Here is a 26,742-nt window from a genome sequence, read left to right on the forward strand (position 1 = left end):
TGGTTTTCTGAGGGTTTTTTAGTATGGAAAATATGGCATGGCTTATTTGTGTATACAAACAAATCTATTTCAAGCTGAAAAGGAGGGTAGAACTTTGCCTGTTTTGTTCCTTCAGCTGAACTTGATGCTAGTGCTTAGAGAGAGGTTTCCATGGTGAAAGTAGAAAAATCAAATTTGAAAACTGCTTTCTTTTGTGTATTTGCTGCTATTGTTTCTAGTGGTCACTGTTCTGCATGTTTAACAGTCATTATCCACACCTTCTAGCTTGTGAATACATTTACATATTTTACATCAACATTAGCAGGGAAAAATCCATGATTTGCCCAAGGCTGCTTATGATTTTTTATTTTGTAATGCCGAGTTGCTGAGGATATCCTCCAGTGGGATCTGTCAGAAAGGTCTCTTCTGGCACACAGTTTTGCTTACTTGTTAACTTTGTGCATTGATTGCTTATATCACCTGCTTTTTGCTCAGGTTGAATTTCATTTCTGTTCCTTCTTCTATTACAAAAGTACTAAGTGTAAACCTAGTAGCAGTTGGTTGCTTTATTCATTTTTTTTTCCCTGTTGGAGCCTCAGGTAGTACGTTCCTAGCCTGTTTACCAAGCACTTTTTCTGTCTTTTTTTTTTTTTGGTGGAACAGTCTGGTTTGGAAGCAGCCAACTTTTAGCACTTCACCCTGAGCAATCCCTCCAGCCTAACCAGCATATCCAGGATGCATATTTGCAGCATCTTTCCCTCAGGATGGCTCCTTGGTGTGCTCTGGCTGCAGCCCAGCCCTGTGCATCCCCAGGCAGTGACACAAGGACACGAGGCTTGGCTGTGACTGGGCAGCCCCCAGCCCTGCTCTAACACAGCCCTGGTCCTGGCAGCACTTGTGCCAGTTTTTGTATTTTTCATCTTTTTCCTTTTTAGTCATACGCTGAAATCAAGCTTTTATGCCATCTCAAGTAATTAATTAGTCCGGTTTCCATTTCAAATTTAACTCGAGTGAGCCTCACCAAAGTGTTGACATACGTATTACTAGAGATTGGTTGCAAATGTCTTCCAGAATAAATCCCAGAAAATAATCCATGTTCTGTGAACAAAATGCTGAAAGCAACCTTATGTGGCCCCGAGTGTCTGGTCGTGTTGACAAATAACAGAGAATGCATTCTTGATTAAAGAAGAGGATGCAGGATTATTCCTCATTTTCCTTCGCTCCTCCACCAGGTTCTTACTGCAAAGAGATGCTCAGCATCCCATGAAACAGTGAAATCTGTAGGCAGAGGAGATAATGTAGAATATGAACAAATACCTGAAGTTCTGAATGGCATCAGAGCTTGCAGAGCTGGTGCCCTGGGGCAGTATGTTACCCTTTTTGCAAACTCAATTCACCGAGGAGAAATCTGAAGATTTTTTTTTTCCCAATATATGCAGCGGCTTTCTTTGCTTGCATTTTTGTTATCTGCCAGGGTGAGTTTATAAAAAATTAAGACAGTAAATGCTGTCTGTCTGCATCCTATGAGCAGTCTGATGGGGATGCCAGTGTCCGTCCATCTGTCTGTCTGTCTGTCTGTCCGCACCCCTTGGTGCAGCTCTTGGTGCACTGCAGAGGCTGTGCTTGCTCCCATCGGGGGCTGTTCCTGTCCATTACTGAGTAACACAACTGCAAGGATGATCTTGTCAAATCCTGCCTGCTTAATACACGTTTCCATGTGATTTGACAAATAGATTTCTTCAGCGTGGTGCCGAAAAGAAGCTAAATGAGTCAGTAAATGCTAATTTGTCCACGTTCTTCCTAGATAACCAGTTACTCTTGGGACAGTATCAATAAGTGGCATTTATATGATGTGATGAATGTGTTAATTACGTGCAGACAAAATAATGAGTAAGCAAAGGTCAAGGACAAATGCAATTTCCCCAGAAATACATATCAAAGAGCTTCTAATATTTAGATGATTACCATTATTGAATATTCAGTGTCATTTAAATTATGTGCATTGGATTCATTGGTTATATTTTTAGTCCAAGAGATACCAGGCAACTTCAAGGGCTGTGCAAATGTTTTGTAACAAAATTCAGCAAAACTTAAGCAGCAAGTGGACTGCGTTTTCTGTATGTGTTGGTTAACTGCCAGCTTGAATTTGGGATTGATTTCTTGTTTGAGATGTAACCTTGAGATTTTTTCCCTCTAAGTTAGAAATGAAGGAAATGGAACTGTGGCCATGCTGGCTGTTAAACTGCTGAACCTTGAAACTCAATGCAAATCAAAACAAAACGAAAAGCCCCTGAGACCTTAAATACTTGGCTTTGCCCTAATTCATTGGGCTGTTCATTATCAATGCACTTTTAAAAAGCCATGCTGTTAGCATGCTGGAGATCTCAGAGTTTCCTTTTTTGCTCATGAGCCCTAAGTATAAATACCTCTTTGGCAGGGACCTTTCTGAAACCTGGTGTTCTCTGAGGCTGGAGGAAACCCTGGCTGATCAATACAGCCATTAATTACGAGGAAAGGTCCAGTCATGATTTTCACTTCTAAACTTTTACATATTGACAGGTAGCAAAGCAGTTAAGACGTCAATGAAGATCTGAAAGTTACTGTACTGTTGGGCTGCTCAAGGAAAGATCGCAATTAAGCTTTCTCTGTCTCCCAGGACCTCCTCCCACTGGTGTCTGGAAGCATCTCTCCATCAAACAAGATGCTGTTCATACATGAAATATTCATGTTGTGACATCAAAACATGTTGCATATTATTTCAGTACAGTAGGCTGAAATTAGATTCCCATTTTATTTTTCTTATAAATGCCCGTCAGGGCTGCTAAATCAGTTTGCCTTGGCGGTCTTGAGATGGTGTCAGTCTGAATTTCCTTGATGGGCAAAGACTTACAGCTTCTGTGTTCAAGATGGAGCACCTTTAAATGAACATGAAAATCTCCTGGGAATTAAGGTTCTTCAAAAACGTTCTGTGGGGGCAGGTTTGTAAGTGACAAAAAGCCACCCAAATGCTGATGCGTGGTGACCTTTGCTCCCCAGTTGCGCTGTATCCATATGGGTTTCGGTTGGAGGAGATGTAACAAGGCTCTCTGCAGGGATCAGCTTCAAGTATCTTATTTCTTGAGCTTTTCAAGGAAGGATGAGGTGACCCTGCTGTCCTGCCGGTGTCAGGGCAGGCTGCGAGTGCTTGAAGCACTGGGCACCCTTCAGACAGCTGTGGGTCTGAGATCAGGACACAGCCCTTGTCACCCCCCCCTCTGCCTGCTGCCTGTCGTGGTGATGGTGTGATGCCAGCCTGGTGAGCAGCGTGCTGGTCTGCTGAAGGCTGCTCTGACAAGCAAAAGCATCTGACAGGGCTGTGACCTGGTCCTTTAAATCAGGAGGCAGGGGAATTAATGCAGTGTTAACTTCCTTGGCACAGTAATACTGCATTCATGCATAAATAAGATCAGTTAAGCAGCTGCTAAAAAAGCATCTTCGGTCCTCAGTCTGTGACACATTTGCTTGGAAAATACCCCATAGAGAAGGCATACTTGAAAGCATCTCCTGTTTTGTTCCTTGCCTGCTGGCCCTGTACCCAGAGGTTTTGCTTGTTCTGGGCCCTGGCTGAGCTGCAGTCTGGGTGGGTTTAGGAAGCACTGATTTCTTCTGAAGCCACTCTTGGTATTTATTTGTTTTTTCTAAATTAAACCCAGCTTTTTCCAAACATCTGCAAGGTTTATTTGGTCTTGCAACAGAGACGAAGCTGCTGGTTCCCACCACTGGCTTTTTGTAACCTCCTCCTAATAATTACCACCTACTGTTGGAGATGCTCCTGCCCCACTTTGCTTTTGCAGCTGCCTGTGTTGCAGACTTTGACAAAAATATTGACCTTCCTTTTCTGCTCCACCATTAGTGTATTGCTGAAGTGCCACCTCTGTGATTTCCCTAGATTTCCCTCGGCCTTTTGATATGATTCTTTTTAATTACTAATAGCAGAAGCAGATTTTGTAAATGATGGTAAATGATGTAAATATATAGGTGTTGATGCTACTGTCTTCATTCAGGTGAATATAATCAGGTTGTTTGCAGCAGCTGGGGTATGAATCCTTTGGATGAATTTGAGCAGAACCACAGGGGATCTCCAGGTCTGGAATGAGAAACAGAGTTAAGGGATGGACATCACAGCACATCCCTGCAAGGTGCTGGGGAGATTTGTTGGGAGCTGCACTGAGCCCTGCACCCCGTACAGCCATAATGTGCCTCTTCTGTGCACTCTGAGCCCTTGCCAGGATCCCTGAAGTGTGTGAGTTGTTTTCAAGGACCTGCTTTAAAGATAAAATCACATCTGCAAAGCTCTGCCCTCGACAAAAACTCCATATTGCTCTTTTTGAAAAGTGAGGCTCTCATGATGAGCTTCTGCATTTTCCATTACGAAAGACTTTCCAAAAGATTTTTTTGAATGATTTCTTGATAGCTGGCAATCTCCTGAATCATTTCTTATACAGAAATTGTTCTTCAAGCTGTTTTGTTCTGGTAACAACTGCCACCAAGCTTGGCTTGTCACAATTACCTGCCTGTAACGGGGAGAGCAGCGGAGTCTATAGGACCAGTGTTGCATTTCTTACTCCGAAATGGTGGGCAGGTCCCCTCCTCTTTCTGTGCCTCTCTATTTCCCTGCCTGCCTTTGTGCCTTTTGTCTGTTCTCTTGGGGTCCGGTGCTCTTTGAGCTTGAACGGTGTGGCTGATTGACAGCGGGCCCTCTGAGCTCTGTTTTAATCCAGTGATAAATAGTTAATTTTGGAGGTTTAGGTTGTCAGCAAGCCACCTTGGAGTGTCACACTGTGAGACTTTGGTTTCCTTCTATAATCAGATAAGGAACAGATATTTCCTGTATATCCTCCCCTAGTGTTCAAGTCATACCATTAGAGCATTAAGTCAGATACATGACACCTAATTTCAGAGCAATTCTTGAGGAAAAAGCACATTATATGTTTTTAATGGGCTTCCCAGGACTTACTTTGTTTCTTCCTGATGAATATGAATTCCAGCAGGTTCGTCTGAGTTCTGACCTTCAAACACACACCAAATGCCTCTTCAGGCCAAGAATATGGTCTTTAAAATCATCTAATCAGAGTGAATGTCTTCCTTTCCTCCCTGAATATCCCCTTAGAGCGGAAGAATAGAACTGTTGTAGGTGTTTCTGAAATTCGTCTGTACACTTAGGCTGAACTGCTTGCATCTTGTAGAAGTGCTATTCATGTCAGCCTGACCGCCGCTGACCTTTTCTTTCCAAATGGCTTTATTTGGGCTGCACGTTGCATATAACATTGCTGCTTCTCTTCGTCTCCTTTTCTTTTGATTGCCCAGTAACGTCAAGCAGACCGGAGAAACTCCTCGTACTGTACCGTGTGCTTTGCTAGAATAGTCCTTCATAAGCACTTTGGTTGAATAAATATCCACTGAATAGCTGGAGAAGATATTTGTATTCTTTTTATTTTGATTTACATTCCATCTTCCTATCTGCGCGTCTTCAGGAGTAATTGCCAGTTTTCACCTCCTACAGAGAAAATATAATAGAGCTGAAGAATAAGTAAAAATGTGCTCGGTTTCGTTCTCTTGCATTTGTAAGGGAGCCTTTATATTCTTGCACATGCATGCACTGATCATTTGCAAACCCAAAATCATAACCTCATTCTCAGCTGGACTCGCTGTAAAAAGCTCCTTGTATGCCTCCTGGGTTTCATTTCCTCTTGAAGCTTGTCAACGGGAGACCCGTGCATATGGCCCATTCCCCTATATGAAATAAGTCAGTCCAACTCTGGTGTAGTAAAGGTATCCCAGATGAATACAAAGGTTGGAGCCAGTATGCTCCCTATTATAGACATCATATTCCCATGCACGGCTGATCTGATAGCAGCAGGAGTGTATGTCATGCATTTTAATGATCCTGGCAGTGCAGCATCTCCGGGGATTACCGCAGTCTCCCTGTGATGGGTGGCAAGTTCCTTTCTGTCATCTGATGGAGGATGCTGTTAGGGGTGACTGCAGCCTGAAATACCTCTGTGAGTTGGTAAAATGCTGCGTTCTGTTTGAAAACACTCCTGAAGCTGTGGCTGCTCTGTGGGGACCTCTGCTTAATCTGAACAATGATAAGGTCATTTTGGTGCAGCGTGATTTTCCCATCAATTAGCTCAGTCATACTTCTCACAAGCCATGTATAATCATGCATGTTTAACCTGCAGGTTACACAGCCCTGCTAGTTCTGTGACCTGCAGTTCACAGAGCTGATACTCTCTTTATTTTTGTAAACGAAAAATGTAATAGAGGTTTCGAGTGGACTTGTCCTCTCTGTCTGTGGCACCAGTTATTGCCTTCAGTGCTCGGATGGATGCCAGAAGGCAACTCTCAAATTGTTTTCTGGGAGAAAACTTCCTTACGAAGACTTGCCCAGAAATGGAAACTTCTTTACATGCTCCATAGCTGTTATCTTAGGAGGTCTGGAAAGGGGTCAGTTTCCATAGAAAGTACCTTTCCAAAATGTAAGTGTCAGAAATTAGGCTTTTCTGGATAATATGATGTTTTAGCCTATTTATTTCTAATGCAAATCAAGCAGTCTTCAGGTGGTAAAATAATGATCCAGAAGTAGATTCATCAAAGACGTCCCTTTTTTAATACTCCTAGTGCAGATTGAATGCTTTACTTTCCACTACAAGTTAGCATAGACACACTTGGGACTGTAAATGAAACTGCAGAAGGCAGATCAGTAAATGTACTGCAGTGGGATGAGAAACTGCAACACAACTCGTGCAGCTGCTTCTGCATTTGAGCGTAGTGCAGTTATCCATAACACCATGGTGCACCAGGCTTGGAGAGGTGGGATGTGAAGGCTGTGGAACAGGAGGAAAAGACTGGATGTTAGGGAGTATTCTCAAAGCTATTGGAGCGTTTGGTTTGGAGAGAATTGAGAGCTCAGTTTGCAGTAATTGGTCTGGCACCATTTTAATCTTTATTGAAAAAAGAATAAGCATGCAGCCATGTAGACTACCAAGCTGTCCTCCTTTTTTGCAGCGTGCCGTTGTAGTTTCAGTTAGTGTGTGCTTCACCAATCCTAGGAGGAATTCATTATTTCTGTTGGCACAGCGTGATGTACTTCCCTCTTCCACTTGAAATGCATTTCTCGCTATCTGCAGGATGAAGTTTGAAAAACCTTAATTATACAGTGAAAAAGAAAGGGTTGGAAGCCAGGAAGCAAAAAAAATGAACCCTTGCAAATTGCTATTAAAAGTTACTTTGTGTGCTTGAGGTTGGCCATGATGCTGGAAGAGCTTACCTGGGGGGCAGGTGGCTGCCCTGCTCCTGTGCTCTATTTGCAGTGCACCCAACCTGCTTGCTGCTTCACATCATCCCAAATCAGAGAAACACAGAATAAGTAATAAAACCTATGCTCAACACCAGCACTAAAACGAGAAGAAATACATTTCATTACAAGGTCAATGGAGCTAAATGGGTATTCTCAGTGTATTATAAGAAAATAACAAGAAATACCTTCAGACTCAAACAGAAGTCAATGGAAAATCAACAAACAGTGACTGCAGATATCCTTTTTTCTAGCAGGAGCCAGGGACAACACACGTGGTCTGAAATAACACAAATAACACACAGAGGCACGCACAACCTTTAAGAAAAGGACAAACAAATTCCAGTAAGCAGCAAAGACACCCACTGCTGTTATTTTATGAATAGATGGTAAATTTGCCTTCTGCATGTTGGTGAAATAATGAAAAAATCCCAGGATTTTGAAGGCGTAAAATTGCAGACAATTTGTGTTTATAGCTGTAGACGGCCACACAAGTGAAACTAAATTGAGTGCCGGATGGAGCTAAGGGGAGAAGGAATCAGAAATGCAAGTGGAAGATAAGGCTGTGGAAATTTCTCTCTCCAAAGCTAATCAGAACTAAGTATCCTATTGCCAGCAGCATGGAGAATGTTTCAGATAACGGATAATGATGGAAATTACGTGGGGTAATTATGTCGGAAAGAACAGCAAAGGTTGTACGTGCTGACTCAGAAAATTGTCACCTCCTCCCTCTCTTTGTCACCCCGAGGAGGGAACCCACAGCCACGTGGAATGCAGAATGTGACCCTGGTGGGAAAAAAACGGCGGTGAACCGTGTGCCATACCTGCCATCTAACAAAGGATTCAAAATGTAATCGCTCTAATTTGCAATTGTAAATCTCCTGTTATCAATTAATTTACATTGTACAAGTAACCATCTGATTATCTTTGTGCGGTGCTGTATTTACGCTGCAATTTAATTGTAAGTAATTAGCATGTAATTGCATATAGTTATTTATACCTTGTAAAGAAAGTGATGTATTTATATGCGGTTAAAATAATTGCACTTGGGAGATTTTTCTGCAGATCTTTTGATTTTTGTGCCTTTACAATATCTTATAACACTTTCTGTGTCCAAAATGGCACTTGGCCGGGCCAAGCTGGGTGTCCTGTGGTTGGGTTGGATTAGCTGTGTGCGAGGTGAAGCATGCAGAGTTGCATTGGCTTTTGTATTCATTTTCCACTTGATTGTATTTTCTCAGTACTGGCCTGCCTCTCCTCCTCTAAAAGGGAGTTGTTAACAAGAGTGAGGCCTCTGCTTCATTCTGCAGGTTGTCTGCTCAGGGGGTTTGGGTGGGCAGAGGGGGTGCCCCCATGCTGCTGCTTGCTCAAGGCCAGCTCATCAGTGGTTGTGTTTCTCTAATCTGATAATCTAGGAGAATGTTTGGGATTCAAGAAGAAGCCTGGAGGACGGTGTTATCTTCTGGGACAGCCTGTGCATGCTGGGGGTGTGGGAATGGAGGGCTTTTCTCTCCATGGCAGGTCGGACCCCTGAGTTTAGTACCGGATTTGATGTGTGCTCAAGGAGCAGCATCTTTTCTCTTCACATCCCTCTGCTGCTCCTGCATTTAACAAAGTAGCTGCCAGCCACACCGCCGTCAGATTTATGTTGGCTAGCAACATTATGCCTCAGCAATCATCTCAGTGCTGGGCTGCCCAAGGGCTGCCACTGCTGCCTGAAGCCCTCTGGGCTCCCTGTGCCTGGCTGGGAGCAGTTGGGAAGGTGAAGGAGAATGGGGGCAGAGCTCAGCTGCTCGTGCACAGCCTATCGTGGTAAAAACCTGAGGGAAAGGTTTAGTTAATTCCTTGCAAGCTGTATGTAAGTGCTACGTGTATGGTGTGCAGTCTGTAGTGGTAGCAGATTTTAAATGTTCTTCATAAGCATCTTTTGCACTGAAGTCTTCTGTGCTCTTCTGTCTCTTCATTCCATTTGCTTGTTCCTTCTTCTTGTATTCCTACATACATTTCCTTCTGACCATTTTGAAAGTCTGAGAGGAATACTGACAAGAAATAAGAACAGCTTAGCTGGAAAATAATCTGCAAGATATGTTCTTAATTACTTTTATTTACCATGTATCTTTCATGACGTAGCAAGCTGCTGTAGATATCTGACCAGTTTCCTTGTGGCTCAACCAGCAGCTCAGGGCTATGGGGAATGGCCAGGAGCAGTTGCCAAAAGGCAGAAAATATCAAGCTGTGCTCCTAGCTCCTACTTGACAGCCCAGTGCTAATCATAAGCTGCTTAGCCTTTGAGGATCAAGTAATATCCTTAATGCTGTACAGATAGTATGAAGTTCATGTTTTTCGTGTTCACATACAAATGAGTAAATAATTCAAGTTGTGGCTTTTGTAGGGATGGAATTGGGATTGGTCATCAAAATAATGCATAAAATAATAAAGAAAACCATGTGAAAGTTGTGCAGCTGGGTGTAGAATTGCAAGGAGCACGTGTGTGGCTTAGTCCCTGAGCAGCTTTACCCAGTGGAAATACCAGTTGAAGCATAGGTTTCAGTGTATTAGTGATTTTATGACCTGTATAAAAATGTCAAGTCAAACAGCTGCCTACTAAATTATTCAGTGTATTGATAGAATAATGACTTTGAAGATGGAGTTATTGGGCTTAACTCTTTAAAGAGGGGTGGGGAGGGGAAGGGGATCGCTGTGCTTGATTCCAGCAGGATCCTAGCCGGATCTCTATGCCACAGGCCATCTCAGAGCAGCAGATTTGAGTGGAAGTAAGAGGTGGGATTGCTTTTGACACTGATGTGAATTTTATATTGGGTGCATTGTTGGTAGAGCTGGGTAGAAAATCAGAAATCCTTAAAAATGGGCTTACCTGCTGAATACTTAAACTTTTTATTAAAAAAGCATAATTAACCTTATTTTTTTCTTCCAGGAAAAAGCATTAGTGATGTACATATAAAATAACTATCGTGCACGAAGGAATGCAATGTCTGATTAATTTCTGAAAGTTACCAGCCTGCAAGGACATGTCTTGAAGTATTTCATATGGGATAATATGAAAATATATCCAAAATATTGACATAGTCTTACAGTGCGTTAGAATATATGTATATTTATACCATCCTACAGTCTGCATTTGTACAATGAATATTTTGTAACGTGTGTAGATAATTTTACATTACTCTTGTGCATTACCTTGAAAGCCAATACAGAGATTGTAGCTACTGCGGACATCTCTGCTTATTTTCAGATTTTTCCATATTTTAGGAAAGCTGTTGGTCTCCTTTTTGCCTCCAGAACATATTTTCCCATCAATCATGGTACAGCAGCCACAACAAATCTGTTTCACTGATAATCCATGTTTGGGGAAACAAGGCAATTAACCAGCTGGTGGAGGCAGCAGCTGAGGCACTGGGGCTGCTGGGAGCCAACCAGCTCTGCCCTGGGCTGCTTGGGCTGCCCCCACTGTGTGCATCCCAAAAAAAGCATGCATGTTTCAAAACCAGAAATGTCTGTTGTCTTTCTCGAGCTCTGCTCGTCCATTTCAGTGCCATCACCAGGTGTGAGCAGTGGCACTTCTGTTAAGCCATGCTGCAGTGATGTTCTCTCAGGGGGGGTAGTGGTTTACTCCTGTTTCTTCGTGGGAAACAAGTTGCAAGTTTGTGCTTATTTGCCCCCTAAAACGTTGGTGTTACAAAAGTTCAGTTGTTTCTATTTAGATTCGAACGTACTTTTGTAATTTCCGTTCTTTAGATCCTGGATGCTTTGCTCTTACTGATAGCACTCTAATGTGGCTCTCACAGCCCTCAGAGATCCCCTGACAGATCAGTGGGATCAAAATCTGATCCAGAGCTGCTTTGCTGTGCTTAGAACCATGCTCACTCATGTAGATGTTCTGCCTATAAGAGTTGAAATGGCATTTGGCTGAGTCTTTTTTCCAGATTCATGGGATTTATCATTGCCGAATTTCAGCTCTGACCTTCACAAACAGGATTTTGCCGTCTCTGGTGGTGATGATCCCTGAGCAGGTCTGCCCACAGCTCCCAGCTGCACTTTCATCTCCTTTCCATACCCCAGGGCTGCAGCAGCTTACGAGGCATCACCCCTCAGCACGGCGGTGTTAGCCTTTGGAAAGCGTGTCCGTGCTGATGGGCTCTTCTCTGCAGCAAGGCGTAGCACTTGCTTGAGTTTTAGTGTCAGATGCCAACAGAGCCAGGCAGAAGTACCTGATGGTGAGAGCAAAAAAGGGCACCAGGGTGCTGCCAAGTGCTTCTATTCGCTCTTCTTGAGAATGGTGCTGTTACCAGTATGATCAGTGAACTTTTCAGCCTTATCTGTGCCACTTTAGTGCCACGGAAGGAAATGCTGTTCTTGGTTAATGTGATCTGGACCATGAACTTCTCCTACTTCCTATGACACAACCTTGCTTGCACAAGTGTGAAGGCACAACCGTGCTCCTCTAGGCCAACAACAACTCCGTCCCCTCCTGATGTGCTTGCTTTATAGCTGTGCTCATTAATACTCTTAGATTGCCCATGGTGTAGGAGTAAGGATGGAGCTACATGCTTTTCTCTTGCATCTTGTACATCTATTAATGTAGCCGAACTAATTGCTTGATTAAGCTGAGTAGGGTGTAGTAGTGGGAAGAGCATCTTGGCAAAACTAAGTGAATTGGAATTAGGGGGGGATTGCTGAGCTGGTAGGTTTGTAGCATGTAGCCTGATGCATGTAGGGAGAGTAATTTATGGATGTATTTAAAAATAAAAAAAGGGGGAGGGATATCTGTGGCTAATCCTAAGCTTTTATTTAATTTTTTCCTAATTTTCCCTGAAAATAATACCATTTATTCACGATGCCGCTGTAATAATTGAACCAGTGGAAGGAGAGGAAGAAGAAAACTACCCGTATAAATGAGTACTTGAGACCTCTTCTGTTTTGACAGATCCCAAGGCTTGGTAGCTTAGCTTGTTTTACTGTTCCTATGAAAAGGGCTTGCTATCTCTAGGATGCAGACTAGTCATTTTCTGTGCTTCTGAATTTGGACAGATGATGTTACAGCAAACTTCCTCCCCTCCCCTCCTCCAGTCATAGAGAATACATTGGTTAAATATTCCCTATTCTTCTGCATGGAGTTGTTTCAGGATTGGGAAGTTAAAGAGGAAAAGATGTTGCATGCCAGCAGGAAAGCTTTCATGGTCCCTTACTGATTCTGCTTAGATTTCAGAAATCAAGTTATCAAATCAGTTTAAAGGAAATGCTTTACTACTGATGTTGTGGCTCATTTCAGATATGTTCAGTCTTTGTTCAGTTACTTTGACTAGTCTTCCTGTTTTTTTTTCCCCTCCTCTTAGGTTTGTAGCTGGTACTTGCCTTTATTTGCTGTCTCCTGCTGCAAAACACTTAAATTTTCAGATGTCTCAATTAGCTTCATTCTGTAAATGATAGTTTACAAGGAACTTCACGTGCAATCTTTGGTTTTCTAAGATCAGTTCTTCATTATTCTTCAGTATTTTATGAATCCTTTGGAAGAACCTCCGACTGAGATATAATTTCATAGCATAGATTTCTATTTAGTGATGGAATTGCACCAAACTAGAAATCCTGTCTCCTGAGAAGTGAGATTATTGTACTTTAGTCACTAATGACATCTTCTGCTCTTTGGAAACTTGTGTGAGGCTTTTGCTGTTTCTGTGTACCATCAATTTTATTATTGCATTTACTTGCTTTTCTTGCTATGTACTGCTTAGGGCTGACTGGAAAAAAAGATAAACGTATTTCAATAGTTCTCTGCTGTATATTACGAGTGCACATGATTGCTCACTTATCATTTTCCTACTCTCTGCAAACTGTGTGTGTGTGTGTTTTAGTTGGTTCTTGAAGTCAAGGTGGCTTTTGGCACTGTTGTTAGTTGTCCTCAGTGGCGTTCAGGACTTGCTAAATTGGTTGCACAAATCAATCTCAAAACAACATCTCTCTTTAGTTATAATTTGGCATTTCCAAAAGGAAGAGGCTTTTCCTGAAGGCAGAGGAAGAAGGAGTGCTTCCTCAGGTGCCCCTGCTTAGGGCTCTTGCTCCCCTGACCTGACAGCCTCCCCGAGGAGGAGCAGCACATCCTTCCCCTGCTTTGAGTCCTTACAAATGGATGCACACCACCCCACTGTTCCCCGAGGTTTCACTGAGAGCAGTGTATTAAAACTGAAGAAACTCTCTGTGCTGTGGCACTGAAAATTGGACTTGTTCATCCGACCTCGTAGGCTTGATTGCTTTTGTAGGCAGCTGGTAGGTCTTGTTCATCTCAGGTTGTTCCACGTTGGTTGAATTAAGCCATATCAAGTCACCTTGTTCAAACTGTTGCTTCTTGTTGCAGGAGAAGGGGGGCCAGGCACCAGGAAAATATGTGTTTATGTAGTTGGTGTGGGTATGCTTAACTTCCAAGCCCTGCACAGTCCTCTTGTATCTGTGTGCTGTGTCCCAGTTAGGTAACGTGGCAATTTGTATAAGAAACCAACCTAGAAAGAAAAAGACCTTGTTTTTGGAGAACGTGGTGTTGAGGGAGTATGTGGGCGGTCTGAAATGTCTTCTGGTTTGCAAGGACAGGGAGCAAATTAAAAAGGAAAAACAAACAGTTTAACAGTGATGGAGCTGTAGCTTCAGCAAGGATAGACTGTGGGCGTGCATCCATTTTATCTCGCTGTAGAAGATTATTCCTCAACACACAAGGTCACAAAATCTCACACTTCTGAGCATTAGAAGATAATCTTGCTGAAAGTTTAAAATGTATCACCAGCAGCAAATATTTAAGGCCTTCATTTACAGCAATCGGGGGACTATGTGAATACCTGCCTTAGCTTGCAAATAAACATGAAATTGTCAGCTCAAATAAAAACAGAATGGTAAAACATGCCGAGTGGAAATCAACAATCAAGTGCTAATTATTACAGGTTATGTAGATACTAATTACTCGGTTACTTATGTGGTTTTCTTACTGACCTTTTTTGCTTGGCATTTTGTAATTGGTGACAAGTGATTAGAGGCATTCCTTATCAGAGTTCTGATTTTAGCTTCTGGCACTGCAATCCTGGTCAGAAAAGATTTAATATAAGAGGGATAGGAGCAAGAAATGAAGGGGAACTAATGGTCCACTCCCTTCTCTGCTAGCATAGACTGTTAACTTCAACTTGCTCCTTCATGCAAAGAATCACTCAGATATGACATTGAACAATATCCTTTCTGCTGTGCCCTTCAGCTGGCTCAGGCTTCTGGCCAGGTGCAGCTGCACAAGTCACCAAGTGAAGACTGGAAAACAAATACAGAAACTAATGGGAACTTCTGTTCTGCAAAGCCTCAGTGTTTCAGAAGCTGTTGGTTTGAGTCTGGGGCAGAGCTGGGACAGATGCGTGCTGGTGGTGGTGTGGGTTGCTCATGCCCTGGGGAGACACATCAGGGCACAGCCTTAGGCTTGGGTCTTGAACAGCCTTAAAGATGCACGTGGGATCCATCTCATTCAAAATTAAAACTACCAACCTGTAGCTTACATGATGGTGAATAAAAATATGGTTGGTAGCAAGGAGTTGGTACAACCCACCCCTTCTGTTGCTTGGAAAAGAAGAAGCGGAAGGAGAAGCTGCGTAGCATGGTAATGAGATATCACATGCATAAAACTGGCTGTATCTACAGTGATTTTTCCCTTTGTCATCAAAGCCTGACATGTTCTGTTAGATAACCTTTGGTAAGTGGCTGGATTGATGCACTGTACACAAATGAGCACAGGATCTCCTAATCAGCAATTTGGAGAGACGAGAGCATCTCTCAGACGATGCGAAACAACTGCACGCATTTCATTACTTTGCATTTAAAGTGGAAAGAAGGGTGATGGTCACGTCCTCGGCTGTCAGTGCAGTCTCCTGGAGTTATCCTTGGCTTTTTAGCAATACATGAGCTATTCACCTATATTTCCACTTGGAAAATACCTTTGAAAGAGCATTTTTACATGCATGTGTCTGTTCCCTGTGTCAAAAAAACAGTGTATTCTGAGCATATTCTGATGGAGCAGGGAGGCCTGTTATAAGTAACAGATAATTTCAAGGGTTATGCATCTTAGAGGTGCAATTTATGAACCAGCTGCTGGAGCAGTGTGAGATTTCTTCTACGATCTCTGCAGAATTCTGTAGTCTAAAGATTATTATCAATATGCAGTCATGCAGGTCAATGTTCTTTTCATTTGTGAAGCAAATGGCATCAAGTTGCCTTTTAAAGCCTAGAAATCCAATAGAAATGTGTGTGCTCTTCTTTACTTGGTGAGACTGAGGTTTTGTTACTTAAAAATAACACTTTGCAATATTAAATTTTCATTTTTTTCCTTATAATAAACTATGTGAGATCTCTATTTTGGTGGCATTTTACTTTGAAGTTAAACCAATCAAACCCTGGGAGACCTGTGATGGTGATTAGGCTTTTCCATTGTTATTTTTATCTTTTTGCACGAGGTACATAGGCTTAGAGAATGCTCTTGGCTGACTTGCCAACTATGTCTAAATGCACAAGAGATGTTTACAGGGCAAATGAATACTGGATTTATATTTCAGCTTTGGAAAACTCTCTTCTGTTTAGCTCCTGTCATCAATCTGTTGTGTTGATAGCAATGTCTGACTTGAGGAGCAAGAGGCAAGATGAGGATTTGGGAGATGCTGAGGAAGGGCTGCATCTTCCATCCACTGCAGCTGGTGGCTGTGGCTGGCTGAAGTGTGGCTTCCTTGGTGCTCTCTTTCTTGGTCCTTTTCTCTTCATCTATTGACGTAACTACTGAGATGGTGGTACTTCAGAGTTAATGTCTTCTCGTTTTGAGAGGGCAGCTGAGGCAGAGTAGGGCAGCAATGAGTCTGGTTGTTGGGTTTGCTTTCCTAAGTGTGCTCCAGGTGCAGGGGTAGAAAAAGCAATGTGAGAAATTGCAGTGAACTTCATCTTTCTTCATGAGGGTGGGAGGGCCACTGAGAGTGAATATAAGCAAGGAAGAGATCAGAAACACTTCATTATTCAATGAACTATATTAATAAGCTCAGAGGCTAGCAGGTTTGCAGTTCTCACATTTTTTAGCATACAGTGGAGATATTGTGTTTATAGAAAGAGCAAAAGCTTTGAAAGATACCAAACCTATATTAGAAAGCAGAAACGGGGAAGCCCTTAAATGGTATCTGGTGGATTTGAGGTAAAGACAGATCTGCAGTCAGAGAGCCTCTGCAGTGCTTAATTTGAGACTGGAATAAGGCAGAGACAGATGCGAAATCTTTTAGCTTCCTTCAGTAGTAAATATGGAAGATGTGGAAACAGGACAAGACTGTGCTGCTGGATTGATGGCAATGCAGAACAGTGCCTGAGCAGACGAGCTGAGTAAACACCAGCCCACAGCAGAGCTGGGATGAAAAAAAAGATTAAAAATCAGCAAACGAGTTTTGTGTTTGAAATAAGTAAGGGAAAATTTTGTCTGGGGATTCAGATCCTGATGCCTCTGTAATGTTCTTGCCACTGACCAGGGTTGCTTCTTGCCCGCAGAAATATAACCCTTACTGTGTACTCTTATCTTGCATAAGCATTCTGGGGATGGATGCTCTCAGAATGTCAGCATTTGCATAATGTGCTGATGAGCTCCCAGGTGCGAAACACACCTCAGCTTTCTGTGGGATGGCTTCTTTCAGCCATCTCAGAGCCACTATAGACTTGGAGTGCAATGTGAGGATGTCTGCTGGCAGCAGATGAAATCAGCTCTTCAGGCTTTCATCAGTTCCCCCAGTAGCCAGCTCCCAAAAAAACTGCCTTTACCTGAAAAAGCAAATTTGGAGTGTGATTATATAGTATTTCTGTGAAATAAAGATGGAAAATGGAGGCAACGCTTTAAGCGATATTTTCCTTGAAGTATGTGCTGCTCTTTTACAGAAACTCAGGGTTGTGTAAACCTGAATTTCTTTTGAGGCTTTTAGGAAGCCTTAGCTTTCGGAACGAGTGGAGTGGTGGCTGGGGAGCCACATTAAAAGAGGGTTGTTGCTTTTTTCCTTTGGAGACAATTTCATATCTGCATTCTGAAGTTCCTCTCCAAGCCTTCTGTTGACGAGGGATGCAGAAAAACCTGGAGCTGCTAAATGCAGTTGTTGGTGCACTGCCTTCCATAGTGTCACCTAAGGGAGATCACTGCTGGTTCCATTTGGTGCCTGTTTCCACCTGTCCTTCACCTGAATTTGAGAGTGCATTTGAATTGATGGGAAGCAGTGGGATGCAATGGCCAGCCCTCCCCTGAGCTGTGGGAGATCTTATGTTTAGCAGAATTGCCTGGGCACTGCTGAATGTTTGCTGGTAATGTAGTTAAAATGCTTTATCATTTCAAACCTAGGAATCTGGGTTCAGAGCTGCTAGTGAGGATAAAGTACAATTAATTTAATCAGTCTCAAATGCATGACTATGAAGAACAGTGTTCGTTTTCTTGCAATCACTAAGGGATGAAATACTATACTGAATGTAAAGCATCCTGGATTTGCTTATTCCTAGTTTTTGAGTTAATATCATTCTACCAATGGAAAATGTTGTAAGAAATTGCCCCCGAAAGCATTTCTGTTGTTGGAAGTTATGAAAGTTCTGAAGGCTTTAATATGTAGGCGCTGTTGGTTTGATCTGTTAATTGGCAGTTACAGTGTATGCTTCTTTAACTGGAGTCACCTGTTCTACTGAAGTTATCAGTACCCAAAGCACCGTGTGGGCATGCAGGAGGTCAGCTGTCCTGCTTGAGTGAGCACCTGATGCGAGAACTCCTACAGAAGCAAGCAGCAGCAGGCGTAGTAGTTGGTACACGTGCTGGAGTTGTGGGGGAAGAGAAAAATGATCTGATCCAGAGTCTCCTACACGAGCACCAAAAAAAGCCCTGGTTCGATTGTGCACGCAGGCATGACAGGGCTTTAAAAAACAAAACACAAATGCAGTTCTGAAGGTCGTGTGTTTTGTAAGAAACCTCCTTTCTGCTTCGGCGCAGTGCCTTGTGAGCCGAGGGATTCCTCGGAGCCTAGAGAAAACGGGAGCTTTAAAAGCAAAAACTGGAGAGCTTTTATTGTTCTGAGCAGCAAGGGATAGATTGGAATCTAAAAATACATTGGTCATTAGGGTTATCTAATGGTGGTGCTGGGACTCCTTGTAAGTGGCTCTGGGATTTGGGTGGATCTACTGATGTGTAGCGGGGGTGGGGGAGCAGCTGGGGCTTTCTGCCACCTGTTGAAAGCCTAAAGTTTGTTGCACCTGGGGAAAAAGGATTCCATGTGAGCTGCTGCAGCAGGCTGAAAGTTTATTGGCCCTTAGCAAATTAGTCAGAATTGAAGAAACAAGGAGCTGCTTAATCCTCAGTACCACATTTGGTGTCTGCAGGAAGCGATGGGCTCTGGGGGAGGAATGCCTGTGTGCTGGGGGAATTGGTGTGGAGAGTGGTGAAGCCTGCCGTAGGGTGCCCAGCCAGCACACTGCCTTGTCTGGAGGTACTGAAGTGATCAAAGTGGCCTGTTTGCAAAATTATTTAACGTGAGTGGGGATGAATTTAATGACAGTATCAGTATAACTAACTTTCCCTGCGTATTACTTCTTTCAGGTACTGGAACTTTGACTGAAGAATACATATCATGCACTGGAGAAGGTAATAATTATTTAATCCTAATTATGATCTGCTAATGCTGGTTTTTTTTTTTATGATCTTGAAGTAATTACATTGAATGTCTTTGCATTGTTTGTGCCTTAGACTAAGCAATGTATCCCTGTGTTTCTCAGTGCATCAACAGTGGTTTTTGTTTAAATGGCTGCTGGGAGACTTCATTTGAGTTCTTTAGGATAGATACTGCTTTTAGGGAATCTTATACTGGAAGTTTTACAGAAAAGACGAAACAGTTTGCCTTCAGAAAGCTGTAAATGTGATGCTGTTAGAAACGTTGTATATGACTTAAAGAAGGAACCACTTACAAAATGGGATTGATGTCTTGGAATGCTTTCTGTTTGGTCTCTGTTTTTTGTTACGAGGCTTTCAAAGTTGCTGTTTAGTTGATCACTGAATGGTCACCTCTGCAGATGAACTGTCGAAAGAAAACTGTCACCTCTGAAACTCAAATACCTTAATGGTATCTGAGCTTGAAGGTCTGCATGAATCAATATTGCTTGTTGAGGTGGCTCTTTTCTATATATCCTGAAATGCTCTTGTTCTCTCTAGAATGGCACTGAAGTATTGAACATGAATACAGGTATGGCAGCTCTAGTCTTTAGAGTCCAGCCCTGGTCAGACTGTGTTTTCCTTTGTATCTCTACTGTGTTGCCTTTGCTCCTCAACACTGGGCTTTCAGGTGGTTGAACTCTGCAGATAAATTTCTATCAAAGTGAAAGATACTTTGAAGTATGCAGTATATTGTCATAAAAAAGAGCAAAACCCAGCCAGAGTTCACAATAAATTATGTGTTTTTTCTTCTCAGTTGTAGATGTTTTTGCTCTGTCTGTTGGGAGAGGTCATAAATACCTTATCAATTAATTTCTTGATTATTTTTTCTTGAAGTGATTGAGATGCATCTCCTTGTGCTGGGTGCTGCTTACAATATAAACTGAATTACTGCTCTTTATGTTTAGTAAAATATTCTTATTCAGCATGGTCCTTAAATTTGTCAAACTATCTGTGTGAGACATTCAAAAACAGTATGAGAAGTGTTGTGATATCATATTCTGATGGTTTGAAAGGCAAAGCTTGTTTCTTTAATATTGAAGATAGCTTTGAATAACGATCTTCTCATGTCTTTGGTCAGCTCTTAAACTCAGGGCCCTTTCTCAGGTGAATTCTTGTTTCCAGTTTCCTCAAAGTAAGCTGATGCTTAATTAATTGATTAATTGAGCCTGATGAAGAAGTGCAGGATTAGATCTAGTGATATAATTTTTAGGCTGCAGGCTTGGGTTCTGCATTCCAGATCCCTTACATGCCTGTTGGATGGTGAGTGTGAAGGACTGGAGGATACAGCTATATGCATACGTGTAATGGCTTGTGAACAATGCCATCCATCACTAGGCACAATTACTTTCTGTTTACACAGTTTACTGTTTTGTAAACACTTCTCAATGTAAACACAATGTAATCAGAATGTGTTAAATATCTCAATTCTCTGATGTTACCTGTGTGTAATATATAGTGAAGTGCTGCTTAAAAAATAAGAAGATAAGTGGGACTTCTGGCTAGCAGCATACTTCAAACAGGTGTGGTTCTTTCAAAGACCTAAGCAAAGCATATTTTTAGGAAAGTGGAGGGATGTCATACGTGTCTACTATTGACACAAGTACCTTTAATGGGGACCATAAATTCAAGTGTTTTTCTGCACCTCTTGGTTCTAGGGGATGGAAGGATTTCCTAGTCCATTCTGTTAAGTTGTGCATACTTCTTGCTCAGGCATAAGCAGGGCACAGAAGAAGATTGAGGCTTGTTTTCTGGTCTTTTTGGGAAATTGAAACTGGATGATTTCTAAAGTTGAAAGAAAATGTTTGTGCGTACAAAAAGCACCGATCGCATAGTTGGGAAATAAAAAGCCCCAAGTGTGGAGTGAAGTAATGCTAGGACATGGGTGTTTGGCAGTGTCTTTTGCCTATTCTTGGTTGCCTGTGAACTGACCTTTCTGCAGCCTCCTATGTAGGTTAGGAACAAAAATAGCCTCCTGACAGTTCTGCTGAAGTCCCCTATGATTACAGAATGTTGGTTTTCTTTTTTTTTCTTCCTGGTGTTTCAAGGTTGGCTTGTATTTATAGGCTGGTGTTGCTGTTTATCCTCTGGGTTTTAGATTTTCCTTTCTTCTGTCTCTTTTTTAACTTCTTGCAATGCTGTAGTCAAGTTAGCTTAACTGTAGAGGCACGGTACGTTGTGAGGACACTTCCAGAACTGCTAAAAGACTGAGCATTCAAATGAATAGAAAGGTGTTCGACTCTGAAGACAGAGGTGTCTGAGATAAACTACTTCTATTTAATAAAAAAAGGTAGAGTGCCTCAAACAACAACCATCTAGGTAGCTGCTGTCAGAAGCACTACTTAAAAGGAATGAGGAACTGTCTTAAGGAGGGATTGCTGTATTGAAAAATAAACTGCTGAATCACTGGAAGCGAGTAAGCGGTACGGAGTCTTAGAGGCTCTGGAAAAATAAAATGGCTGCTGTAATTCAATTAAAATCACAGTAGGATTTGTTGTTTGAGATGGTGCATCCGTCATCCTGTATCTCCTGATGGCTGAAGCCTCGAGGGATGCTTAAGTGAGTGCAGTGCTCCTGAAAAATGCTGGAGTGACAGTTCTGGCCAACATGATCCTCTGTTTACGCAGACATCTGCATTTTCCTCAACATACCTATTGAGTCTGGGCTGCTGCATGGGCTTTGTGCAGTTGGCATTTTGCAGTAGATTACTAATCTGAATCAAGTGTCAGTTTATCCTGCAAGCAGGAAAGGAGCACCGTGTAGTTTCTGGTGGATAAATAATCAATTGTTAACAAGATAATGTTGAAGATAGCTAGTTCAATGACATTTATTGTATTTATCTTACAGAGACTGCAGATGTAGGCTGGAGCTTTAAAATCAAAAGCAACTTATTACTCCTTTCAGAATTTCCTTGAAGAAAGCAATCTGAGCTAGTGAACTCGTGCTAGAATGCATGAGTTTCAAAAGCACAGAATAGTTCCTCAGAGGCCCTGCACCAGTTCGTGTTGTTTGCAAATCATGTCTGTCTGCTTCCTTAGGGTTGAAGATTCATCTGCTGTTCTTATTTTGATAAGTTAAATTTCAGACCCTTTGTATCTTTATACCTCAACTAGGGCAAAAAGAAGTAGTGAGCTACAAGACCTTTTTCAGAGGGAGAATTTCTTCAGCTCAAGTGGTTTGATCAGCTTTAAAATGAACATGAAAGAGCTTGCTCAGGTGTTCTCTGAATATAACCATGCAGAGGGTCTCTAAGGCAGCAAAGTTGAAAGGAGAACCTGTGTTTTGAATGAAGACAGCTGCTGTAATTACAAATATTAGAAATCATTCCTGGGCTTTTAGTATAAAGGAGAGAGAGTTGGAAGCAGCCTGCTGGCAGTTAGCAGGTGAGCAGGTAAGCCCCAGCTTCAACAAGACAGTGTAGTAGTCCTTCCCCAACTGTCATGCAATACACATACATGTGCAATAAGCATTAAATGGATTGGTAGAAAGGATGCTTGTTCTCTTCCAACCCAGCTTTCTGTACATCTTGAGGTTGAATTGAAAAGAAGGCTTGGGGTAAGTGGAGATCTTGCAGGGCAGGAAGATGGGGACGAGTAGTATTGCATGCTCTGCTGGATGGATGTTTATGGGCAGAACAGCTTCATTCTGGGTCTGCAGTTCAGCATAGTTGTGCCTGTTCTTGGTTGCAAGGACTGAGAACAGAGCTGAAGCATAGGTTTTATTTTAAATTTTGCATGAGTTATTTCAATGTGTGGTTGTGGTGTTTCAGAGTCTGAGTGACGTGTCAGCCTGAGTGCCCTCAGCTTACTTCATTGGTGACATCCATGTAGAAATCAGAGAAGGACTGAAAAACCCATAAAAGGAGTTTTGTCCTCAAGTGAGAATTAGACAGGTTTTAGTTGAGTCCTGCTTATAGTCGTGTTAAATTGCACAATTTACTATTCTATTTTGGTAAGTTTAAAAAAAAAAAAGTTTCTTACTACAGGTGAAACAACAGGTATGACAGTGGTTTTGACTGTTACTGAAATGGCTTCTTTGCTTTCAAATCTTTTGTTAATTGTTTGAAATGTCTTGAATGTGCCCTTAGCAAATTTCAGTTGCATCAATTAACATTTAGGAAATTCATATCAGTCCATTAGAATATTAAACGTTTACTTTAGAAATGTAAATGAAGTACACAGAGTTTGCATCTCACTTGCCCCTTGATCCATACATTCATTAGGCAAAAACTGCTTGAGACAGCAAATGGTGTTTTGATACTAAAATGATAACATAAGTACTGACTGCAGCCAGTTTTAATACTGTACCAGTTTAAGTTCTCTGCTCAGATCCATGATGCTGGCCCGTTTGGAAAAGGAGAGATCTGACTAGAAATAGAAGTCAAGGCCAAGGCAGTGTTTGGATGAGATAACAGAAGTTCCTTTTAGTGCCTCTGTATACTTTTCCTCTTCTTTAAGTTTTGATTTCCAAAGTTTAAAAAAAAAAAAACAAAAAAAAAAACAAAAAAAAAAAACCAATGAACAAATGGGAAATGATGCTTCTAGAAGTCCATAATTAAAATTCATTTTTGCTTTGTAGATTGAATTATTCAGTGTAGTGTTTACCAGAAACTAACAGTGAGTTATTGTTATCCATACAAAAAAATAGTAATAGAGATGATACAGCATGACTTTGCTGCTGAAACATTTCCCTGATCTATCTTTGTGTTGGGCTTATGTGTGTTTTTGCATCCTGTGCTCCAACAAAAGTGCTTTGGTAAATGGAGGTGTTGCTGTGATCAATCTGCCAACTGAAGGAATGAGAAATATTCCTTCAAGCAAGTTTTGAAGTCTATTTTGAATCCTCTTACTTTTATTCAAGAGTCACAGTTGACGTTAATGTCTTTATTGAGAAGAAAAAAACATCTTTTTGTCTTCATTGTACCGGTTTGTTGTACGTATTGAATTTCATCTTAGCAAGAACATCTTTGTATCCTTACTTTGAGATATTCCCATAATCACTCTTTAAAAATAATACAGCTTGCATAAAACTTTACTCATTTTGTTTACATAAAATAGTCTGGAAGGGATCTGTAGAGATGGAGTACAACTGCCCTGCTCAGAGGTTTCTTGTATGATGTTATTTCAGTAGTTATTGAGGACAGCTGCCACTCATACCCTGTGGCAAGAAGGCATCAGAATGTGACTCATTTCAGTTTTTTGCCTCCAGTGTGTAATTCCTTCTAGTCTCTTTCCATCACTTCTCATCTTCAGCTCCCTTGCCACTTCTTAGAAAATCTTTCAGAAGCTATTACATGTCTCACGCCCACTGCTTTAATTCCTCTTCACATGAAACAGTTCCTTTCCATCCATTCTTTCCTGTAGCATTCTTACCACTCGGTCTGTGTTTCCTTTTGTACTTGTGACTCATTACCGTTACAAGCATGCAGTAGCATATTCTAGTTGTCACTTTGCTGTAATGAACATATTTCAATAGCCCAATATTTCCAGAATACAGAGTAATACAGACAGCAAACTGTATTGCAGGGAGCAGTGAAGTTCATGGGAACTTGGATCAGCTTTGTGGTGCCCCTCTTTGAAGCAGTTCAGAGATGTTTTACTTTCACGTTTTCCTCTCAGTCTTGTTCCTGTCATTCCTCAGGAGTTACTGCAGTTCTGCTTCATCACCTGCTTTGATATGCAAGATATTATCTTCAGCAGACTCCTTCAAGTCTTTTTACTTCCATAGGAAGCAGAAGGGAGGGATGGGGGGAACATTTCAATGGTGAACAGATGCATCACTGATTTGTTTTTTGTTTAGATTTGCCAGCATGTTCTGGAATTAAACACCTCTTCAGGGACTGATTGGTGCTACCTCTTCTTCTCCTCTGTAAAGTGTTGCTATAGCTATCTTCCATTTTTTTTTTTCAGTATGACTTTTCAAAAAGTATACATACAGCATCATAGATGCAGCAGGCTGTGCATGATGGCACTTCATCGTGAACTTCAGCCTGTGCCACTCGTTTCCTTCACTTTTCATTTTGCTAATGCCATAAGATGTATTGCTTGTAATTTCTCTCTATACGTGTTGATCTTAAGCTCTCTGTTCCTTAGCATCCAAGCATCATACAGGATTTGCTTTCTTTCTGGAGCAGCTTGCATGTGGTTGACTCCCTCAGTCTTGCCTTGGGACCAAGTGATGTGCACCAGGCTCTCCCCATCACCTATGAGAGCTGCCTTTGTTTCTCCTTAAGCCGGTCATCCATCTCATTGCCTTCTGTTATACCTTACATATGCCATCTGATATACATACATATACCATCTATATAGTTATGTTCTTCCTTATCGACGTGCAAATCAGCTATCCTTAGCAGCATCACATTGATGAGCCTGGCAGTGGGCAACGACCATCCCACCAAGGCTGCAGAGAAGCTGGAGAACGATGAGCCTCTCTGTCAGCATTAAGAATATTTCTTTCTTCAGCATCTGTTGAGGCTCCCATGTTGTGCACTAATTACCACTGCCATTTAATTAAGCTGCACACAAGTTGAGGATGGATGTGGTTGCATGCAGGCCCTGAAGTCTCAGCTGTTCCTGCAGAGCCAGGATTCCAGATGACACGTGTGATGCTGTGTACAGAACCAGAAGGGCTCGTGGCTATGACATACGCTGTATGGATGGATGCTGCCTTATTAAAATTTATCTGCTGGTATTTGCTATAAACCCAATTAATTTCATTAGTGTGAACTTTGTTTCTCTAACCAGGTGTAAGTGTTCTTCCTGTAATGTCCTCTGGCCACATTTGTCTCCTCTCCGGAATGCAGCCCTCTGCTTGTTCTTTCAGCTGTTGGGAGTCTGCAGCAGTTTGCAGTCATTATGCAGCGTTACAGATAACTTCAGACAGGAGATGTGCTGCTTCTCTCTTCAGCAGAGTGCTGTTCAGATCTGGAGGTTGCTTCTGTTAGCAGACAGAACTGTAGATCCGGACTAAATGTGGGCATCCTGGTGTTAGGCTGTCATCTCATTGTCAGAACTCATCACGTGCATCTGCCTGATGGCACAAGTGGCACGAGTGCTCTGGAGCTCTGGCACAGTGAGCCTCCCAATGAGATGCTGTCATCACGGCTGGGTTTTCATTTCTTTGTCCGTAGAGCTTCCTGCAGCTTACAGTAAGCCACAAATCACGCTGTCTTTGCTCATTATGCAAGCCTGTCTCTGGTCAGGGATGTGCGACTTTTAGACTCCTGTAGGCTTTTGGATTTTGTTTTTATCTTTAGAGACCTTCCCCCTTCACCATGCATTTACTCTCTGCGTTTTATAGATAGGTACATCTCGAGCATTTTTATTACTCCTTGTTCTCTATTTCCATCTCAGTTAATTGTAGCAAATTCACTTTCTGTAGTTATACACAAAGTGGTTGCAGTCATTTTGTTCTTACGCTACCGCCCATAGCAAAACCCATAAATTTCCAGATGACTTTCATTCTCCTTCCTGAGCCATTTTCATGTAATTCTGCACTCCGGTGCTATCTCTGTACTAAAGCTCTTTATGCTGGGTTGTATTTTTAACTAATGATGTGTCACTGCACCAGCTTGGATTTTCTTGTATCTATTCTGTAAACAACTAAAGTTCTTTTAAGGGGGAGGAAAGGAAGGAATGGTGCCAAAGAGTTGTGAGTCGTCTTCGTCTTCACGCAAGCAAAAGAGATCAGACTGGCTTCG

General features: G+C 41.9%; 1 protein-coding gene across 3 annotated transcripts in view; it reads left to right on the forward strand.

The window, feature by feature from the left end:
- Positions 1-26,742, forward strand: part of LOC128078431 (contactin-4) — a 253,469-nt gene that overhangs the window by 13,870 nt on the left and 212,857 nt on the right. For 2 of the 3 annotated variants that reach the window (XM_052678620.1, XM_052678613.1), the window contains exon 2: positions 18,936-18,980. The gene's annotated coding sequence lies outside the window, so the exon portion shown is untranslated. Of the gene's footprint in view, positions 1-18,708; positions 18,826-18,935; positions 18,981-26,742 lie in introns of those variants that run through there. The other variant, XM_052678614.1, reaches the window with a different exon arrangement.

This window comes from Tympanuchus pallidicinctus, unplaced genomic scaffold, assembly GCF_026119805.1.
Source record: "Tympanuchus pallidicinctus isolate F22 unplaced genomic scaffold, pur_lepc_1.0 scaffold17, whole genome shotgun sequence".
Classification (NCBI taxonomy): domain Eukaryota; kingdom Metazoa; phylum Chordata; class Aves; order Galliformes; family Phasianidae; genus Tympanuchus; species Tympanuchus pallidicinctus.